Source organism: Micropterus salmoides, unplaced genomic scaffold (assembly GCF_014851395.1).
Source record: "Micropterus salmoides isolate LMB-PRFRI ecotype aquatic unplaced genomic scaffold, ASM1485139v1 Ms_hic_scaffold_5, whole genome shotgun sequence".
NCBI classification, from domain to species: Eukaryota; Metazoa; Chordata; class Actinopteri; order Centrarchiformes; family Centrarchidae; genus Micropterus; species Micropterus salmoides.
The window spans coordinates 13,081,085-13,103,888 of NW_024044237.1; positions in this window are offsets into that span (position 1 = coordinate 13,081,085).

Consider the following 22,804-nt stretch of genomic DNA (forward strand, 5'->3'; position numbering starts at 1 on the left):
GTTGACACTAATCTCTGTGAACAAGCCACAGCTTGCCATGAGTGCGTCATTACATGCATCTCTTCACTCACCAAAACTGACTCTGGCATTACACTATACAAACCAGCAAGCTAAACAAACTGTCCTGTCAAAAACCTGCAGTCAGTAAATGTCCTAAACAGCACAAACACTTAAGCCCAAAGAGTGATAACCTGGTAACTGTGACTCCAAAGTCAACAGATGGTGAATAGATGACTAGAGCAGCCAACAGCCTTTTCAACACTACAGACAGTAACAAGATCGAAAATGTATCTCCACCAAAGGAAAGTTGCTTGGCAAAGACAAACAAGCATCTGCTTTGTTCTATGAGTTACAGGAAATGTACACTGTTGAAATAAAGTCATGGTTTTGAGTGAGAATGCTTGAATGTTGTAAGATGACTTCCCTCAGGCTGGTGGACATTAGCTAGTTTCACACTGATACTGTAACAAAAAATGTTACTACAGCAGTGTATTTGTATGATCACCGACAGTATACACGAAAACACTGTGCTTTGCTTACAATGTATGCAACACTTTTCCTTGAACCTTGAGAGAGACTGTTAGGACACAATCTATGAAATTAGTTTTGTATTCTGTGGAAAGCATCTTCCCATTTTTGCTGTTGTTGGATGTAATTTACTAATACATATTCAAGGGGTGGGGGGGGCACTCTTTAGGTGCAAAAAATAAAGTGTTCGCTTGAAGCCACGAGACAGTTTTATGCACATGGTGAGAGTCTTACCGAAAATGCTGCAATAAAAAAAGAAAGAAAAAAGACATTTTATCAATATTGAATGGAAGTTTAATTTAGAAGTTGAAGTCAAAAGGCGTTTTTTTCCTAATCTTGCCTGGAGTGTCTGGTGTGAGGCAAAAAACAGGCTTGGATTGCAATAACAGAGGCAGTGATGCTGTGTCTCTGTCAACATGATGCACTTTGGCTGATGTCAATTACTGCGGTAGAGACTGATATGGAAATTAAGGAGCACTCCATTGATGGCTATAAGTGCAAACAAAGCCAACTTTGAAGCTGCATTGAGAGATATTTTGGTTTGTTATCAACTTTTTATTGTGTTTTTTTTTTTTAAACCCACATCGTGAAAATGCAACATTACAATACCATATCACATCCCATGTCCAAACTATTCCATGCTAAATCCATGGATGGTGACCTTGGAGTCCTCTGCTGGACATATACATTTACTGTTTATGTAGGCAGCTACATGTAAGCATCTTATCCAAAACTACTCAATAAGCCAAATATCTCTAAGGCTGTTTCTGAGTGGTTGTTTGGAAATCTTTCTTCCCCCTAGTGGTTGAAAAGCCTTTTAATAGCTTGACAAATATTTAGTAAAAAGTCTGGCAATGTGTTGCAGATAGACTTTTTTTAAATGATCCTCTGAATCTGGTTATTAAGTAGTGACCATAACGTTTCTGAGCAGAATATCTGACTTAAATATTTTATTTGAAAATGAACCGTCAGTGCTCTCTTGTGCGCAAACTATGTAATATAGTCTATTATCAAAATTACCTCAAACATATTTTTTAAATTTGCCCAGCCCATAATCAGGGATGGGCAAAAAATCATCAAAATATATTTTAAAAGTTCCGAATATTTTATATATCCATGATCCCCAGATGGAGGTTACGGTGCTTTTTTTTTCGTGCACACCAATGCAAACATAACATAGGCTGGAAATAGCAACTAACGTTAACTATGAGGGCTGCAAATCAGGTTGAATAGTTAGCTAGAACATTACATAAATTGGTAACAATTTAGTTGCCTTGGCTAATATAACAAACACCAAAACTTAACAGGAATTGTTAAGAATGCAGTAATTTATACTAAAAAATGGATAAAAATTTCTCACTATGACCTTCTGAAGTTTTGGATCAATTAGTAGTAACTATTCCATTAGCTACTAGTAACTACTCCCATTTTACAAGTAACAATTGATTAGATACTAGTACTTAATTTTTAGTTACTAGTAACTATGTTTTATTGTCTAGTAACTATTCCATTAGTTACTTTTAACTATTTTTTAGTTACTATAACTATACGAATAGTTCTAGTAACTATTTCCATTTTACTAGTATCTGTATTAGATACTGGTACCTATAATTTAGATTATGTACCCATTCATTAGTTACTAGTAACTATAGCAAAAGATACTAGTAACATAAAAAATCTCACTAGTAAATTTTCTTTGGTTACTAGTCATTCATTTATAATAAAATGGCTTGTTGATAGTAACATTTTAATAATTACTAGTAGCTAATGGAATGTTACTAGTAACTAATAAATAAGTAGTATTAGCTTTTAATAGTGACTAGTGAGCTTTAAGGAATAAATGTTAAATGGCTTGCCATACTTTTAATATTTGAATTTGATTGGTATATGTCAGTTCAACTTTTATTCCGTCAGTAAGAACAAATTCAAGTAAGACCTACTTAATGAATCCAATGATCAGTCGTAAATGTGCTTCTACTGTATGTGTGAAACCACAGATTTAGGCATTATTATCTGATAGTGAACTAGACCTTCTCTCATTCCACGAAATCCTCACCAAGCTCTATTCTGGTTGTAAAACCAGCTGTTAATTGTCGGTCCCCAGTTTGAGGGGAATGACAGCGAATCTTAATTAAAAAGGAACAAACACCAGTTCCAGGGGTTACAAAAAAGTGCATCCACTGATAATATTTGGGAATTACTCTTACAATTACAGAAAGTAATTTGAGAGAGTAGTTTATTAGCCTGCTGCCCCTTCATCCAGATTTGACCTTGCAAGCCCCTGTACCAGAGGACCACCAGCAATCCATGATTCATTTAACAGCTTCTGGGCCTTTAGAAGCACTCCAAGCACATGTACTGTTGATTAAACGCTTTGTGGAAAATTCCTATTTAAAGCATACGCCACATGAAATTAATGATACCAGCCGTGCAGAAGAACACAGTGCAGAAGAGCCACGGTGGGCAATTTATGAGAGATTCACTCCAATTTACAATTCATTCTGTAATCATCACAATGTTTCTTCCATATACAGCATAATGTAATGCACATTTGTGAGTGGGTGGAATTATAAAGACTATGACTAGCCACTCACAAATGATATAATGTCATTACAGTGCATTCAAGCAAGAAATCTAGCACAGGGAACTAGAGATTAGCCGCTGGGGGGAAACGCTCCACATGTGCCCATAAGAGGCTAACAGAGTCAGTGAGTGAATGAATGGGTGATTGAGCAAACTCTACTTAAGTTTTTTGTATGGCCCTGAATCTGGTTTGGAATTTAGCTAAGGGTATGTACATCTTTGAACTAGGCCAAAGTAAATTTCAAAGGACCCACACCCCGCTTACTGTCAGAGCCTTAAGTGAAAAGAGAAAAGTAAATCTAATGCTGTAATTAAAGCTGCAAGCAGCGTTGGGCGGGCCCTCGCACTTGTAGCGCGTCCGCGTGTGAGCCGGCCGAGTTGCATATTCTGGAGCTCTGCCGGCGCGGCTGTGAATTTCCTACGCGGTTCCGACGCCGCATGAAGGTGCTATATGTCACTTCCTGTGTCCCCTATGGGAGCTACATAGCACTTGCCGCTATGAATATAAATCGGTATTGTGTGTAGATGTCTGCGGGGTGGGAGAGTTATCAAGCACGTAAAGTTTGTTTCAGATGTGACCATGTACACTGAACAATAATGTCCCAAACAATAAATAAATTCCTTTTATATTTCCCTGCCTTGTTGTTTATGTGTACATACAGAGGAAGAATGTGAGAACAGCACACATTTCATCGTTACTGTGTGTTAGAGCATGGGAGAACAGTAGATACTTTTAATACAGCCCACACCCCTAATACTGTGTAACTATAACAGTAGAGAACAGAAGAAAAAGATGTTCTTTCTTTACAACTGTCTGCATAGCTTATTCATATTGTGTAATGAATGAAAATAAATAGGCCTACTAGGATCCTCTCTACTTTGACATTTAAGATTAGCTTGTTTGATCCACCTTCATACACATGTGACATTACTGTACAACTTGAGAAAGGTTTTGTTTTTTCTGCTCCAGCCTGCCTAAAGAAAAGCGTTTTTGGGATTAAATGGACTTATTATCTGCTGCAGTGCAGGATGAACTCAGAATAGCCCATTTCTCACCTTATTATTCTAAACTGCAACGAAGAAGAAGAAATGCATAATAAATCCTGGGACAAAATCTGTAGTCAATACTGTACAGCATGTAGTCTGATGATCAAGACTTGTGTTATAGCTGACTTGGGCAGTGAAATGTTTTTTTAATTCATGTGGTCATAGTTGTCCACCTCAATCAGAATATAAGAATGTTTTATACCACCTCAAGAGGCTTCCTATCAGAAAGGTAGGAAGGTATTTCAAATGTACCTGCAGTACTTAAATCTAAGTAAAGTAATTTCCCTGACATTTTTGTGTTACTTTACTTTTAATAGACCATGTAAGAGGTTTTATACTTCCTGTGAGTATAATCCAATCAATCTTATTTTCATACTGTATATCCGTTGTGTAATTTGATAAATTGTGTTGTATGTCGTGCTCGCATCTCAGAGAAGACTCTGACTGCAACATGCGTCTTTGTAAAGAGAGAAACGGACAGAAAAAGTCTCTAACTCTGCCTGTCAGCTCGCTCTGCTCCGTTAAAACTGAATTTCCATACAGATGAATACGAGTGCACTCCAGATTTAGCTGCAGCCAGCTGACCGTGTGCTTCTCCCTATACCGCAGTTCTGTGTCCATGCATGCAGCAAACTGAAAGCACTGTCTGTCGGTGCTTCTACGTGAAAAGAGAAGAAGAATTGCTGGTAGTATTGTCTTCAGAGTTGTTACACCTCAGCGCACTGAAGGAAGCCATCTGACTGTGTGAGGGGCAAGATCGTTGATGTCTGCAGGCGAGTAGGAGCTCTCCTGTCTGACTGGTCCACCAATAGCAGAGAAGATGACCCCTTGAGACACAGCCCCTCCTCATTTGCATAATGAGGCAGAAATGCATACAAAAATTTAAAAAGACAGGCAAAATAAATACCATGGGAAATAAATAAGGTAAATAAATACAAAGGAAGAAAAAACAGACAAAAATATTAAACACCACAACATAAATAATACATTAAAAAATTTGTAATAAATAAAGTTGAATAACAAATAAGTAATTATAACAAGGTGAATAAGTAAGGCACTAATTAAAATATATACATTTATGTCTCCTTGTATAATTTAATTACTACCTACATTTATTTATTTACTTAATTTTTTTGTGTATTTAATTGGATGCTTATTTATTTATTGAGCATTTATTTATTTCTGTATTTATTTCTGACTGTGTCAGGATCGGTCCTCCATAGCGGGTGGGAGAGTTATCAGCACGTAAAGTTTGGTTCAGATGTGAGCATGTACACTGAAGTTACAACAACTTCCTGTGTCATGGCGAAGACTTGATCTCTGACGCCACGCCACGGACACACCCATTGACGAAACTCGCAAATAGCACAACTTTTCATCTTCAATGCCTTTAGAAGGCACAGCACAAATTTGAAGTCGGTCGGACTAAATCCCTAGGAGGAGTTCGTTAAAGTACGAAGTGTGTAAATCATCCAAATTTGACGTAAAATTCAAAATGGCTGACTTCCTGTTGATTTTAGGGCATCGCTCCAAGAGGCTTTTTTGTGCGTCTGGACAAGATACACGTACCACAGAAAATTCGTGCACGTAGGTGAACGTGCGGCGGGGCTGCTTCGTTAAAATCACTTCCTGTTGCCAGCAGGTGGCGCTATGACTGTGGGTGAATATCAGCATGTACATGTGTTCAGGGCGGGACTCTCATCCTACATGTACAGTTTGGTCCAGATGTGAGCATGTACACTGAAGTACGACAACTTCCGTGTCATGGCGAAGAGTTGATCTTTGACGCCACGCCACGGACACGCCCATTGACGAAAACTTGCAAATAGCACAACTTTTCATCTTCAATGCCTTTAGAAGGCACAGCACAAATTTGAGGTCGGTCGGACTAAATCCCTAGGAGGAGTTCGTTAAAGTACGAAGTGTGTAAATCATCCAAAATTTGACGTAAAATTCAAAATGGCCGACTTCCTGTTGATTTAGGGCATCGCTCCAAGAGGCTTTTTTGTGCGTCTGGACAAGATACACGTACCACAGAAAATTCGTGCACGTAGGTAAACGTGCGGCGGGGGCTGCTTCGTTAAAAGTCACTTCCTGTTGCCAGCAGGTGGCGCTATGACTGTGGGTGAATATCAGCATGTACATGTGTTCAGGGGGGACTCTCATCCTACTGTACAGTTTGGTCCAGATGTGAGCATGTACACTGAAGTACGACAACTTCCGTGTCATGGCGAAGAGTTGATCTTTGACGCCACGCCACGGACACGCCCATTGACGAAAACTTGCAAATAGCACAACTTTTCATCTTCAATGCCTTTAGAAGGCACAGCACAAATTTGAGGTCGGTCGGACTAAATCCCTAGGAGGAGTTCGTTAAAGTACGAAGTGTGTAAATCATCCAAAATTTGACGTAAAATTCAAAATGGCCGACTTCCTGTTGGTTTTAGGCTATCGCTCCAAGAGGCTTTTTTGTGCGTCTGGACAAGATACACGTACCACAGAAAATTCGTGCACGTAGGTGAAACGTGCGGCGGGGGCTGCTTCGTTAAAGGTCACTTTCTATTGCCAGCAGGTGGCGCTATGACTGTGGGTGAATGTCGGCATGTACATGTGTTCAGGGCGGGACTCTCATCCTAGATGTACAGTTTGGTCCAGATGTGAGCATGTACACTGAAGTTACAACTTCCTGTTTCATAGCGAATCATCGACGCCACGGACACCCCATTGACGAAAACTCGCAAATAGCACAACTTTTCATCGTCAATGCCTTTAGAAGGCACAGCAAAATTGACGTCGATCCGACTAAATCCCTAGGAGGAGTTCGTTAAAGTACGAAGTGTGTAAATCATCCAAAAATGGCCATAAAATTCAAAATGGCCGACTTCCTGTTGACTTTAGGCTATGGGTTCTTGAGGCTTTTTTGTGCGTCTTGACATGATACATGTCCCCAGAAAATTTCGTAGATGTAGGTTGAACGTGAACGAGGGGCTAATTTTTTCCAATTTTCTAGGTGGCGCTAGCGAGTCATTTTGCACGCCATGTGCGAAACTTGTAGAATACGAAATTTTTCACCGGTTCTGACATGTTTGCAAATTTTGGTGAGTTTTCGAGTATGTTTAGGCCATGTCATTTGGGCCTACTTTGCAGAAAAAAAAAAAAAAAAAAAAAAAAAAAAAAAAAATTAAAGCTGCAAGCAGCGTTGGGCGGGCCCTCGCACTTGTAAGCGCATCCGCGCGTGAGCCGGCCGAGTTGCACATTCTGGAGTCTGACGGTGCGGCTGTGAATTTCCTACGCGGTTCCGACGCCGCATGAATGTGCTATATGTCACTTCCTGTGTCCCCTATGTGGAGCTACATAGCACTTGCCGCTATGAATATAAATCGGTATTGGCGTGTAGATGTCTGCGGGGTGGGAGAGTTATCAAGCACGTAAAGTTTGTTTCAGATGTGACATGTACACTGAACAATAATGTACCCAAACAATAATAATTCCTTTTATATTTCCCTGCCTTGTTGTTTATGTGTACATACAGAGGAAGAATGTGAGAACAGCACACATTTCATCGTTACTGTGTTTAGAGCATGGGAGAACAGTGGATACTTTTAATACAGCCCACACCCCTAATACTGTGTAACTATAACAAGTAGAGAACAGAAGAAAAAGATGTTCTTTCTTTACAACTGTCTGCATAGCTTATTCATATTGTGTAATGAATGAAAATAAATAGGCCTACTAGGCTCCTCTCTACTTTGACATTTAAGATTAGCTTGTTTGATCCACCTTCATACACATGTGACATTACTGTACAACTTGAGAAAGGTGAGTTGTTTTCTGCTCCAGCCTGCCTAAAAAAAGCGTTTTTGGGATTAAATGGACTTTATTAGCTGCTGCAGTGCAGGATGAACTCAGAATAGACCCATTTCTCACCTTATTATTCTAAATCATGCAACGAAGAAGAAAATGCATAAAAATCCTGGGACAAAATCTGTCCACAAATACTGTACAGCATGTAGTCTGATGAACAAGACTTGTGTTATAGCTGACTTGGGCAGTGAAATGTTTAATTTTTTAATTCATGTGGTCATAGTTGTCCACAACTCAAATCAGAATATAAGAAGAAATGTTTTATACCCCTCAAGAAGGCTTCCTATCAGAAAGGTAGGAAGGTATTTCAAATGTACAACTGCAGTACTTAAATCTAAGTAAAGTAATTTCCCTGACATTTTTGTGTTACTTTACTTTTAATAGACCCATGTAGAGGTTTTATACTTCCTGTGAGTATAATCCAATCAATCTTATTTCATACTGTATATCCGTTGTGTAATTTGATAAATTGTGTTGTATGTCGTGCTCGCATCTCAGAGAAGACTCTGACTGCAACATGCGTCTTTGTAAAGAGAGAAACGGACAGAAAAAGTCTCTAACTCTGCCTGTCAGCTCGCTCTGCTCCGTTAAACTGAATTTACCATACAGAATTGAATACGAGTGCACTCCAGATTTAGCTGCAGCCAGCTGACCGGTGCTTCTCCCTATACCGCAGTTCTGTGTCCATGCATGCAGCAAACTGAAAGCACTGTCTGTCGGTGCTTCTACGTGAAAGAGAAGGAAGACATTGCTGGTAGTATTGTCTTCAGAGTTGTTAAACACCTCAGCGCACTGAAGGAAGCCATCTGACTGTGTGAGGGGCAAGATCGTTGATGTCTGCAGGCAGAGTAGGAGCTCTCCTGTCTGACTGGTCCACCAATAGCAGAGAAGATGACCCCTTGAGACACAGCCCCTCCTCATTTGCATAATGAGGCAGAAATGCATACAAAAATTTAAGACAGGCAGAAATAAATACCATGGGTGAAAATAATAAGGTAAATAAATACAAAGGAAGAATAAAACAGACAAAATATTAAAACACACATAAATAAATACATTAAAAAAATTGTAATAAATAGTTGAATAAACAAATAAGGTAATTATAACAAAGGTGAATAAGTAAAGGCACTAATTAAAATATACATTTATGTCTCCTTGTATAATTTAATTACTACCTACATTTATTTATTTACTTTTTTTTTGTGTATTTAATTGGATGCTTATTTTTTATTGAGCATTTATTTATTTCTGTATTTATTTCTGACTGTGTCAGGATCGGTCCTCCATAGCGGGGTGGGAGAGTTATCAAGCACGAAAAGTTTGGTTCAGATGTGAGCATGTACACTGAAGTTACAACAACTTCCGTGTCATGGCGAAGACTGATCTTTGACGCCACGCCACGGACACCCCATTGACGAAAACTCGCAAATAGCACAACTTTTCATCTTCAATGCCTTTAGAAGGCACAGCACAAATTTGAAGTCGGTCGGACTAAATCCCTAGGAGGAGTTCGTTAAAGTACGAAGTGTGTAAATCATCCAAAATTTGACGTAAAATTCAAAATGGCCGACTTCCTGTTGGGTTTAGGGCATCGCTCCAAGAGCTTTTTTGTGCGTCTGGACAAGATACACGTACCACAGAAAATTCGTGCACGTAGGTGAAACGTGCGGCGGGGGCTGCTTCGTTAAAAGTCACTTCCTGTTGCCAGCAGGTGGCGCTATGACTGTGGGTGAATGTCAGCATGTACATGTGTTCAGGGCGGGACTCTCATCCTACATGTACAGTTTGGTGCAGATGTGAGCATGTACACTGAAGTTACGACAACTTCCGTGTCATGGCGAAGAGTTGATCTTTGACGCCACGCACGGACACGCCCATTGACGAAAACTTGCAAATAGCACAACTTTTCATCTTCAATGCCTTTAGAAGGCACAGCAGAAATTTGAGGTTGGTCGGACTAAATCCCTAGGAGGAGTTCGTTAAAGTACGAAGTGTGTAAATCATCCAAATTGACGTAAAATTCAAAATGGCCGACTTCCTGTTGGGTTTAGGCTATGGCTCCAAGAGACTTTTTGTGCGTCTGGACAAGATACACGTACCACAGAAAATTCGTGCACGTAGGTGAAACGTGCGGCGGGGGCTGCTTCGTTAAAAGTCACTTCCTGTTGCCAGCAGGTGGCGCTATGACTGTGGGTGAATATCAGCATGTACATGTGTTCAGGCGGGACTCATCCTACATGTACAGTTTGGTCCAGATGTGAGCATGTACACTGAAGCTACGACAACTTCCGTGTCATGGCGAAGAGTGATCTTTGACGCCACGCCACGGACACGCCCATTGACGAAAACTTGCAAATAGCACAACTTTTCATCTTCAATGCCTTTAGAAGGCACAGCACAAATTTGAGGTCGGTCGGACTAAATCCCTAGGAGGAGTTCGTTAAAGTACGAAGTGTGTAAATCATCCAAAATTTGACGTAAAATTCAAAATGGCCGACTTCCTGTTGGATTTAGGCTATGGCTCCAAGAGACTTTTTTGTGCGTCTGGACAAGATACACGTACCACAGAAAATTCGTGCACGTAGGTGAAACATGCGGCGGGGGCTGCTTCGTTAAATGTCACTTTCTATTGCCAGCAGGTGGCGCTATGACTGTGGGTGAATGTCGGCATGTACATGTGTTCAGGGCGGGACTCTCATCCTAGATGTACAGTTTGGTCCAGATGTGAGCATGTACACTGAAGTTACAACAACTTCCTGTTTCATGGCGAATCATCGACGCCACGGACACGCCCATTGACGAAAACGCGCAAATAGCACAACTTTTCATCGTCAATGCCTTTAGAAGGCACAGCAAAAATTTGACGTCGATCCGACTAAATCCCTAGGAGGAGTTCGTTAAAGTACGAAGTGTGTAAATCATCCAAAAATGGCCATAAAATTCAAAATGGCCGACTTCCTGTTGACTTTAGGCTATGGGTTCTTGAGGCTTTTTTGTGCGTCTTGACATGATACAGTCCCCAGAAAATTTCGTAGATGTAGGTTGAACGTGAACGAGGGGCTAATTTTTCCAATTTTCTAGGTGGCGCTAGCGAGTCATTTTGCAACGCCCATGTGCGAAACTTGTAGAATACGAAATTTTTCACCGGTTCTGACATGTTTGCAAATTTTGGTGAGTTTCGAGTATGTTTAGGCCATGTCATTTGGGCCTACTTTGCAGAAAAAAGAAAAAAAAAAAAAAAAAAAAAAAAAAAAAAAATAATCCGAGCAAATTCAATAGGGACCTCACACGGTCGTGCTCGGGCCCTAAAAAATATAATCCGAGCAAATTCAATAGGGACCTCGCACGGTCGTGCTCGGGCCCTAAAAAGTAATGTTGTAATTTCTATTTATTTACCCCTGTGTTGTTAATGCCTTTCATGGCCTCTCTGTCATCTCTTCCTACTCTGTGTGTTCTGAAAAATATCTTCCATTTCACCTGCAGCTTGTACTTGCAGGAACACTGCACATCTTGGACTCCACACACACACATCACCAGGACCTTGTTGATGGAAGCAATCCATCATGCAGGGTTCAAGGGGTTATTAACCAGGTCTGTGCTTCATGGTTGTGCTCTCAGATCTAACACCCTGCCCCCCATCTGTCCTAGACCTTCTGGAAGTGTCATTTTGCATCTGGCTGGCTGTTTGTTAAACTGCACAACAATATACCTGTAACTTCTTTTAAAGGGTAACAACACTGAAATAGGAGATTTAATTGTGTTTTCGTTTCTGTTACAGGATAATTCAACCTTTGATGTGACACTGCTGTGCCCAGAAGTGACAAGCTATGTAGATATAATGCCAAATTCAAAATATAAAACAGACTGATTGCTTGTTTTCAGCACACTAGCAGCGTGGCTCTGATGATGGTACGTCGGTCGGTTGGCTCACCACTTTGGTTCAGACATAAATATTTGAACAACTATTGAATGGATTGTTTACCAGCTGTCCTTTTCAGACCATGTTGCTGCTGTCTCTTGGTCGTGCCGCTTCGCTCTCTACAAAATAAGGAAAATCAAGCCCTACCTTACTCACTACGCCACCCAGCTTCTGGTACAGGCCATGGTTTTCTCTCGCCTCGATTACTGCAATGCCCTCCTAGTGAGTCTTCCAGCTTGTGCGGGGAGTCCCCTACAAATGGTTTGGAAGGCAGCAGCATGTCTAGTTTTTGATCAACCCAAAAGTACTCATGTCACTCCATTACTCAGCGACCACCACTGGCTACCCATTGCCCCCGAATGAAATTCAAGTCACAAATGCCTGCATACAGAGTGACTCAACCTGATCTCACAGGTTGCGAGTGACTACTGGGTCTGCACCCATCTACCCATACTCCACAATACAAGCTTATGTTCCTTCTTAGCCATTGCGCTCCTCCAACAAATGCCACACACTTCCTCTTATAACACCTCTAACCCCTAACCTCTAACATGCACTTTACAATTCTCTTGTATCGATTGCACTATTTTGTTAACGCTTACATCTTTCCCTAGGTATTTACCCTATTGATGCTGTACGTGCTAATAGCACTTATTAGCATTTATTGCTGCTTTTACAAGTATCCATTGTCACTTGTAGATCTCTTACTGTGTTGATGCATGTATGTTGTTCCTCAAATGAAAGTCGCTTTGGCTAAAAGCGTCTGCCAAATGAGCATATCTAAATTGTAAATGTAGACATTGGTGGTCCCCAAAAGGTGAATCCTACAGACTTTGGTGATTTTGCCCACAAATCTAATGACATTTTCTGTTTGGCAGTAATTAGCAAATGTTACTACAGCATGCTAACACGGTAAACTAAGATGCTTAGCATGATAAAACATTGCAGCTGTTAACATCAGTATGTTAAGCATTGTCACTGTGATCATGTTAACATGCTGACATTTAGCTCAAAGCACTGCTGTGCCTCAGAGATGCTCACAAGTATTTGAGCTAGAGTCCAAGTCAAGTCTCAAGTCTCTCGTGGTTATTACAAATGTTGTATCACCCGCTGAGTTCAATCCAGGTTGCTAATAAAACTTCATAGCTATAAGGAATACTGTTAACCTGTTTTTCATTTACAGAGCACAACCATGTAATGTGCAAAGCAATCCATGACAGCTTAAACTACTGTAAGTCAACACACCCTACAGACTCTCAAACCAGTATACTGTTAGGTTATAACAAAATAAAACTGTAGGATACATGATCAACAATAAACCGGTAACCTATTTCCAGCCAACGGCAATACTTAACGTGATGGCAGCCCGCAGGACGTAAATGATTACGTTAATCGACCACCACAAGTTTGGCAAGTAAACAAACCCTCGTTCATCTTTTCATAACAAACGATAGTCAGAGTAAACCTCCTGTGGCTCGTAGCTGAAGCAAGAAGCAAGCTAACGTTAGATGGCCAATGCTGAACTAAATATGTTCACTCACCACATATTTGCGTTCAGCTCTTCTTTATTTGGGTCTTGTTGTATGAAGTTTTAAAGTCAAAGTTTATGATAAATGGCACCGCAGCTGCCGGTGTTTGTTGTCCTCTCTCACGTGCGGCTGTGTGCAGCAGATGTTACGTGTTACGTAGGCAGGTTATAGGTAACGGAGGGAGGGAATAACAGCAAGCTCATCAGACGTTTCCTAAAAAATAAACATTGTCCCGCACCACGAGTCCGAGTCGAGTCTGAAGTCTTTTGAGGACGAGTCTCAAGTCGAGTCTGAAGTCACTGTGTGTGACTTAAGTCGCACTCGAGTCCGAGTCTCTAACTCGAGTCCCCATCTCTGATGTGCCTAAGTACACTCTCACAGAGCTGCTAGCATGGCTGTAGACTCTCAGACTGGTCTGCTGAAATCTCAACTTTTGGATGGGTTGCTATGGACAGTAGTACAGACATTCACAGTACATAGAGGACAAATCGTATGACTTTCATTTAACTTCTCCTATAGCTCCACCAACAGACCAAAGTTTTCATTTATGCTGAGAAATACCTAAACATCTACAGTACTGAATGAAATGGTACAACAAGTTATACCATTCATTCCCCTGACTTTTCCTCTAGTTCCACCATGACGATAATGTGTATTGTCCATGTTTCCTACAGGATGAATTGTAATAACTTTGGTGTTATGGTCAAGTTCTATGTAGTATGTGTATCACCACATACCTGCAAAACATCCCCATCAGCCTCTGGTGTACTGTTTTGTGATAATTACCTAATGTTAGCTTGTTTACATGCTAGACTATGATGGTGAACATAAATATTATACCTGCTAAACATCAGCTTGTTAACATTGCAGTGTTTCCCCTATATTCATTCCGCAGCTGAAAAACAACACTGCCGTAAGTTTTCACTTTGGCAGTAAACGTACAGTGCAGGTTAAAGTGTGGCCGTTAATAAATGCTGTAGCTTTTCATGACCAAGAAAAGTCTGTCTGTTGTTTTCCAACTGCTGGAAAAGTGAAGGGGGTGGCAAACATCTCCCCTGGGCTTCAGACTCTAGTCTGGAAGCTTAGCAGGAAAGCCCAACAGTGGGGACGGATGCAGCACACAGGCTGACATTTACTCACTATGGTTGGTACTGCATGGTTGATTTTCACAATAAGATGTTATCTATATCATTGCCTTTGTTTGAATTTGAAATGTAAAGGCTGCTTATAAATTAAGTTGCTGTATTAACACTATACAGGGTTTGCATCATCAGAATGCAGCATCTTAACCAGCCAGCTGCCAGTTGAAGCCTCTTGGTTGAGTGGTGATCAGTGCTTTCATGACTAAAAAGCAAGTCCAGTTGGCTTTTAATTTCTAGATAACCCTTCGCCTGCACCTGAATTTTCACATATTTCTTTAGTGTAAGCATTTGCATGAGAAAGACTTAGGGGTAGGGGATTTCTTAATGTGGCAGCTGTAAGGTAGAGATAGGAAAGAAATTACTGAACAACTTCATCTAAATAATAAGTAAAATTACTAAATTATAGGCTAAACCACCAGCACCTGTCTGTACAATGCATTTCAGTAGCATTTTTCTAACCTTTGATGTCATTGTGATACAAAGGATCCTTTAAAGCAAAAATGTCTTTCCTGTTAACGCACACAAGTACAGAACAGTGTAGTGGGCTGTGAGTGCTTTTCAGTACTGTGGCTGATCGGATGCAGTGTACACTGCAGGTGCTGCTGTTGCAGGACTGTGCGTTTTGGCTGTTAAGCCAGTGTACACCAGGCATTAAGGTGGAAAGCAAACGTTAGAGGTGGTGCAATTACATATATGGTCAAAAGGTTTGCCCTAGGCAGCATGAAATGAAGTAGAAGACATCCACATGAACTGAAAGTATCTTCAATGAACTTCAATGAAAAGGTGTGTGACACCAGTTCATGGTCATATGGAGACAAGAAAAAGTGAGAGGTCTGAATGTAAATAACATAGATGTGGAGTTTCATTTAGTGGCTGAGCTGTCACACAGTCAGACACACATCCACTCTGCACACACAAGGAATGTTCAGACATCTCTAGCTAACACTAGGTAATGTCTACTCTGTACATGCAGTAAATTGTGACCAGTTAACATAGACTGAACAAACAAGCGTTTAAAAATTGTGGTTGAACATTGTGGTGGAGAAAATTTGCTTTGCATTCAGTCTGCTAAATACAAATAAGATCTATTATTGTATAATATAGATGTGCCTAAAGAACTGGTTGTCAGTGTATTACGACCGGTATATGTGTTATCTGCTTTCTTGCTTTAACCCGATTTCTCACATTAATGTGTGTGTACATACAAGCCTCAGAAAAACAGAAATACACAGTCAGATACAATGAATTAACTTAACTAAATGAGGAGAGAAGTCACAGATCAAGCCAAACACAATCTCACCATGGCTACCAGCTACTTGGCTATTGACAATATTGACCAGAGCTCTGTCAGACACAACTGAGCAGTTATTTTCAGCAGATAGTACGTGTGTTGCAGTGAGAAAGAAGTTGCTTTCTTTAAATTATACTGTAATCAGCACAGTGTCAATCTACAGTTGTGTCTTGCTCTGACAGCCTGTATTTGCCTCACAGCTTTGTAGTAGTGAATGTATCAAGTCAAGTCATTTCATATGTCTTTAAGCATGTTATTTGAAATAACTGCAGTTACAATCATGAAGAGCTCTGTATGTAACTGTGTGTATGTGTGTATGTGTGTGCGTGTGTGTGAGTGAGTGTATATGCAAGTTTGTGACAGGTAAGATAATGAAAGAGGTTTGCTTGTTTTTACATTAAGTCTTGGGAATAACTGTATCGAGGACAGATCCTGACAGATTAAATAAATAAGGTAATTTATACAAAGATGAATAAATAAAGAAGAACTATTTACCAGAGATATATACATTTATGTCTAGCGGCCCGTCAGGCATGCCCTCCAAAACGCTAGTGGAGAAACACACTGAGCTGCAGCACACACAATGACAAAATGTCCGCCTGCTGCCTCCCCTTACCCTCAGACTCCCTACTGAATGTTAGAAACCAGTGCACAGTTAAAAAGTTATGTATGAAATATAAAGTTTTTACTAATTAATAACTTACAACTCTGAAACATTTTGCTGCAGTGTAGGTTATGAAGCTGGTTTGGGATGTTCTGCCTGTGTTTTGGGATCATGTACGGCTGAACCAAAGCCATGATTTCCGGCTGAAATGGTTGTGTTTTGGATCACATAATAACCCGCCCTACTCTGCTTCTGATCGGCTAGTAGTCCATACCTAGCGTATGTTCATGTTCATGTTTAGGTAGGGGTAGGTGTAGGATTGCAGTTTCTAATGGAGGACTTAGTGGCCAAGTGTACATTGCAACTCAGGAAAACATAAGCAAACACCCCTGTATCAGCACATGTATCACATTTAGAAAACAAATTCTGCAAATAAGTAAAACTTCAGCAAATTATGTAACACATTAACAATTTGACGATGACGACATGAAGAAAGCATTGATGTTGACGAGTAAACAATAGATTTTTCTGCCTTTGTTTCTCTATTTTCTGCTTATGTGTTGTCAAAGTGGTGACGATGTTTTCTCCATTTGCTTTTGTTTTTTTATTAGTGTGTGTTATCTTAACTTGCAGTCTGTTGACCTCTCTTGGCCACTGTAGTTTTGGGTTGTCATGTACTATTAAAAAAGTTATAGTATATTTGATTAAAAACTGTACAACAGTACAATATTGTTCTGTTTGCCCATGACCCTGTGTGCACACAACTAAAATCTTCTTTTTGCTGGAAGCTGGCTGTTATTAGAGCCCTCCGGATGTTCTTGGGTGCATTCATTTGTTTTAGGTGTCGGACAAGGGTGTAGCTGGTGGTTGTGGTTACCAAATTTTTTGTTTTTTAGATTAACGTCCACTGTCCGCTGATTATGGCGGCATTACCACGGCCTCAGGCTAAATGTCGTCTCAACAGCCCATCAAATTGAGTGACAAGTGCTGGCCTAACCTGCACACCTCAGGGGACAAATAAAGGGCTCACAGTGCACTTTGTTGCCCCAAGGTGAAAAGTTGCATATTGTAGCCTTCAGGAATTAGTTTTATTCATCCATCCATCCATCCAGTGATTTTTATGAATTATAGGCACTAGTTCTATTAGAATGTCTTGTTATTTTATCTGTGCAACCAGCTGTGAGAGTGATCTTACATGAGGACCAGTCCACAAAAGTTACTAACCATCCTCAACAAGACCTGAGAAAATGACAAATCCAAAACAGACAAATAATCAAAAACAATGTTTTTTTGTTTTTTGAACCCTTAGAGTTAAAGCACAGTAACTCGAGTAGCTGTCTGGCCTATGACCATGACTTGTGTACTATTATTTGTAGTGTTTTTATCTTATCATGTATATTTTCCACAAGACTGTGGGAGTACATACAGTTGATAATAATTATTTTTTTTGTTCCAGCCATCTGTGAATTGAAATTGGATTTTGGATGGTCAACTGTTGATCTAATTAGTGCTCATTTTGTAGTTTTCAAAAGCACTTTCCGCATCTGAAAAAAAAGCCCGGAATTAAACTCAGGACAGCTTTTTTTTGCGCCTAAAGTTCAAACCCATTTACTTTTATGTGTCTGCACCAAGGCAAATGTCTGCACCATCATTAAAAGAGAGTGAATCACTACTATTATAGTATGTAGACATTTTATTCATTAAAGCCTCTATTCACTGAGAATAATTAAACTGATAATAATGGCACTTTGTAATCTGCGAAATGAAAAGTAAGGGCTTATCTTTTAAAGCAGGAAACATTTTAATGAAATTATGAAGTGGTGTTAGATCAATCTAAGAGCAGTTTTTAGAAATGCTACTTCAATATCTCTATGTATCATTTTTGATGTGGTTTAAAGTACATTTTAGTTTCAGATATCTGGTGCTTTATGAAGCCACTGTAAAACTGAGATTATCTCAAGTTTTTTGTCATCACGATTACAATCCTCACATTAACCCCGGCTATTATGCTTCCCCAGCTCATTGATAAAGCGTTTGCATGCTGATAAGTCTTTGAACTAACCCTTGTTTGGGTATCATTATTATTAGGATGCTATATAATGTTAGTTACAGCAACGCATGAACTTCTGTTGAACTAACACATAACTACATTTATTCATGTGTCTGAGCTAGACATTAACCGTACATGCCCACATGAGCAGATGGTAATCCACATTTAGTGATTCATTAAATATTACCTGCCCTAGTAGTTATAGTGGCCATTACTGAAATTTGGTCATGCATTATATAAGCACAATTTTAAGATAGGGCAACAACCACCATAGGGTCAAGCTAATTACACACTGTGTTAATACAGTATGTTAAGGAACTTTGTCATGTACAGAATGTACAGTGTTATATTCATGCACTGATTCTGTTGTGAGTCTATTTTATTTATTACAAATATGGATTACATGCAGCTAGAGTTGTTAGATATCAAAGAAAAGCCTGAAAATGTCAGTGCTAAACACCGTGGTGGAAAGCAAATACTACCCACAGGTGTTTAAGTTATTGTGGTTGATTATACCTCCTCAGGTTTGAGTTGTGCACAGCTATGTCAGGATTTCAATGAAGTCACCAAACTTCATGTAATTATAAAAATTATATTGTTGTTGCTTGTCCTGCAACAAAACTAACAGGAGAGTGGGAGAGATATCTGAATGTTTGATTAGGCAAAAACAGTGGAAATACAGTGGTTTTATTATAGGAATGCAGGGTCTCTGAACTGACTAAAAGTTCATAAAATAGTTGAATTAGCTCCACCTCAACCAGCTATGAAAATCCTGCATACATTTCAATGCATTACTAGTGCGTCCTGTCTTCAATTCTTCAATTCTTTCTTTCTTGCTGCACATACTTTAGCCATGAGGTTTCAGATTGCAACCACTACTTTTCCAAGCGTGTGCTCCTCCGCGTACATGTGTGTCATGTATGTTATGGTGACTGAGACCAGCAAAGAAGCTGTGTACCTGAGTATTGGTAAAATGGCAATAAATCTAAATTGAACATTACGAAGCAATCAACGTCAGACCAAAAGTTGCTGGCTGCCCCTGCCTCGCATCACTATTCATTTTAGAAACAAATCGCTCTACATTACTGTTATATAATTTCTTGAAGGCTAAAATCAACAATTCGATATAATACTGGTGCTACACAGGATAGTAATATGGATGGCATTAGTTAAAGCATTTTTCAATGGACAACATTAGCAACTTGTCGGCGTTAGCCGCCGAGCTAACGTTATCTTACTTGAATCAACTTAAACATTAAATCACAATATATTTCACATGCTTTGCAGTAATGTTAGCTTACCTGCCCAACAGGATGAAAGCCAACTCTGGGTCAGATATTATATCCAAAACTCCATGATCTTTCCAACGTTAACCATGTTTTTGCCCGATGTCTGTGTTTTGGTATTAGTGGACTCCATTTCGTTAGCTGCCGTGTTGTTGCTGTTCAGAATCAGAAGGCAAGAGGTCAAGGGAGCGTGCATAAACATCACACCCTACGTAAACCAATGGATTTTGCGGATAATCTGACCTGATTTCTTTACATAGGAAGCAGTTTACAGACTGTTACAGTAACCGAAAAACCTGGAGAATGGTTCGTTTTTACGTGATGTTACAACCCTTCTACAAATAGTAGACACAAAAAAGTGATTAATTTAATTAAAAATTTACATATAGCACATTTCAGTAAATTTTGCTGATCGTATTTCTGTATTTTGACTCAAGTAGAATTTGTAATGCAGACATTGTACCAGAGTCCTTTCCCACTGTGGTAGTCAAATCAATTTCATTTATATAGCCCAATATCACAAATTACAATTTGCCTCAAGGGGCTTTACGATCTGTACAGCATACAACAATCTCCGTCCTTAGACACTCAATTCAATGAGGAAAAACTCCCCTAAACTAAGCTGTATTATGTAATTCCGCCAACAGCTTATGTGGTACTCAGACTGCATGATTAAGTACTTTCAGTGTGACAAAAACTGTCCTTGTCTGACCATCACTGAAAAGTAACATGATGCATATAGAACATCCCTAAATACATTATTTAGCCTCTCTGCCATCTTCAATTAAAGAGTACAGTGATCTCTTTTCACGTTATTTCAGGGCAGGCTTTACCAGTGTACAGTAAGAAAACCCAAGCATCACTTCACCTAAGTGTCTATTGAACGTGTCTCAATGTGCACAGACCAACGTGCCTTATAAATTAATTTTACCATGGCAACCGCCCCTTTCTCTGGGGTACTTTGACTACAATTGCAATAAAACACAGACGAAAACAGTTGGACTTCAGATCCTCCCACTTAAGCCTTGAAAGGTTCTTCTAATTAATTCTCTTTTCATGATCAAAGTGAAACTGGTTAAACACAAAGTTTATGCTAAGAACGCCAGAATCACTGTGTTTCATTTGCATGGAATCAACCAGAATGATAGGACGTGGTTTGTTTTCCATTTTGTACTTGTACTACTGCCACTAATGTGGCGTGATAGCTGCTCAGTTAAAAAGTAACGCACACACGCATAAACGCACTCACACACGCACGCACACACAACAAAACAAAACAAGACACTTTGCATGCTATCCACATTGAAGTAATGTTTTGGCATCCAAATATTGCATTTATGCTAATAACATGTATTAATCACAGTTGTTCCAATACATAGATCAACAGTTTAAATGAACACTGCTGCAAAATATCAACAGTGAATACTGAAGCTTCCTATCCATTAGTCATACATAATTGCAGCCTGCATCAAATTAGAGGGGATGCAAATGCTTACAAAGTGCCAAGAAAGTCTCAAATACTGATGTTTATTTTATTTTTTTACAAGATAGAACATTGTCTCCTATAAAAGTGTGTAATTTGTTGAATTGTGGCAACAGGAAGCTCTGTCCTATTTTGCTGCTTTTTTAGATGAGCCTCTGACATGTGAAAAATATCTGGCCCTCGAATGTTGATTAAAAATTGATCTTGACTGTATGTAGCCAAAGATGCCTCTGTACATTACCTGTGGTGTTTTTCAGCAAAATTAAACAATGTTCTGGTACAATGATTGTGTGCTCAAAACGATTTCTACCTCTTTACTGCAAACGTCCACCCACCTGCGGTCCTATTCCAACCTGAAGAGTGACACTGTCCGACACTATGTCCTGATTTAAAGGTAGGCTGGCAAATCCGTTCACCTCAGGAAAAGTTGCCTCGGGGAAAAGTGCCTCAGGGGGCAAGTGCGCACAGTTGTTATTCCTGTCTGTCTCCATTATGTGAGATTTAAAACTGCTGTACCTTGTTTACAACACTGTCAAATTTACAGCAGCCGCACTGTCTCTCCTCTGAAGATATTTGTGAAAGAGGGTCGGAACAACATTAATGTTAATCAAAACTGCCACTGTGTTGTGATGATGTGTGTGCATGTTTGGGGTAATCAGACGCCAACGTGGGATGGCTGCAGTGAAATGAGCCTTTTGTGTTGTTTGCCTTTGAGCAATTAAGTGTCAATTGCTCATTCCTCTCCTTTCTAGAGAAGACTTGAACAGATGTACAGCCGAAGATGAATTGTTTCAGAGTGGAGGGAAACTCTCGAAAGGCTTCAGTGATATTATGCGTACCCGCAGATGATACATGGGTCAGTGAGGCTGTTGTGGGACTGTCTTGACATTTCATTATTGATAAATAAGCTTAACAACCCGGATATTATCCTAACCTCTATTAACTATTCATAGAGTAAGCGCGCACCTTTGTAGCTTAATAAAAGAAGCAGGACTGCCAATGTGTGAGGGTGTGTGTGTGCCCTTGACGTGCACATGCCTCGCTCACATATTGTCTTGGCTTTGAAGGCAAGCTGTCATGCATGTTTGATCACAGGCAAAAAAAACCCAGACACTCAGAAGTCCCACAGTCTTGGCAGACAAGAGAAATGCATTTTCTAGAACAGTGAATTACATTTCAAATGCTGATCCTATGCCATTTCTCCACTCACATATGAATATTTGCTAATGACCAAACACACCTCCAGAAACAGGCCGAGAATAGAAGGGCTCCTCCTCAACATCTGCTCTCTCCGTCTCAGCATGGATTCCCAGGAGATCTGAAAGACTAGATTCCTTCCTCCTTTCAACCCATCCTCCCCACTATTTACTTAAAGGGCACACTGAAGGAGCAGGTTGTCCTGGTAACAAGTGCGGAGAAATTCTAAAAGGACACACACACAAAAACAAACACATTTGTACCGTCTACAACTGAGACAA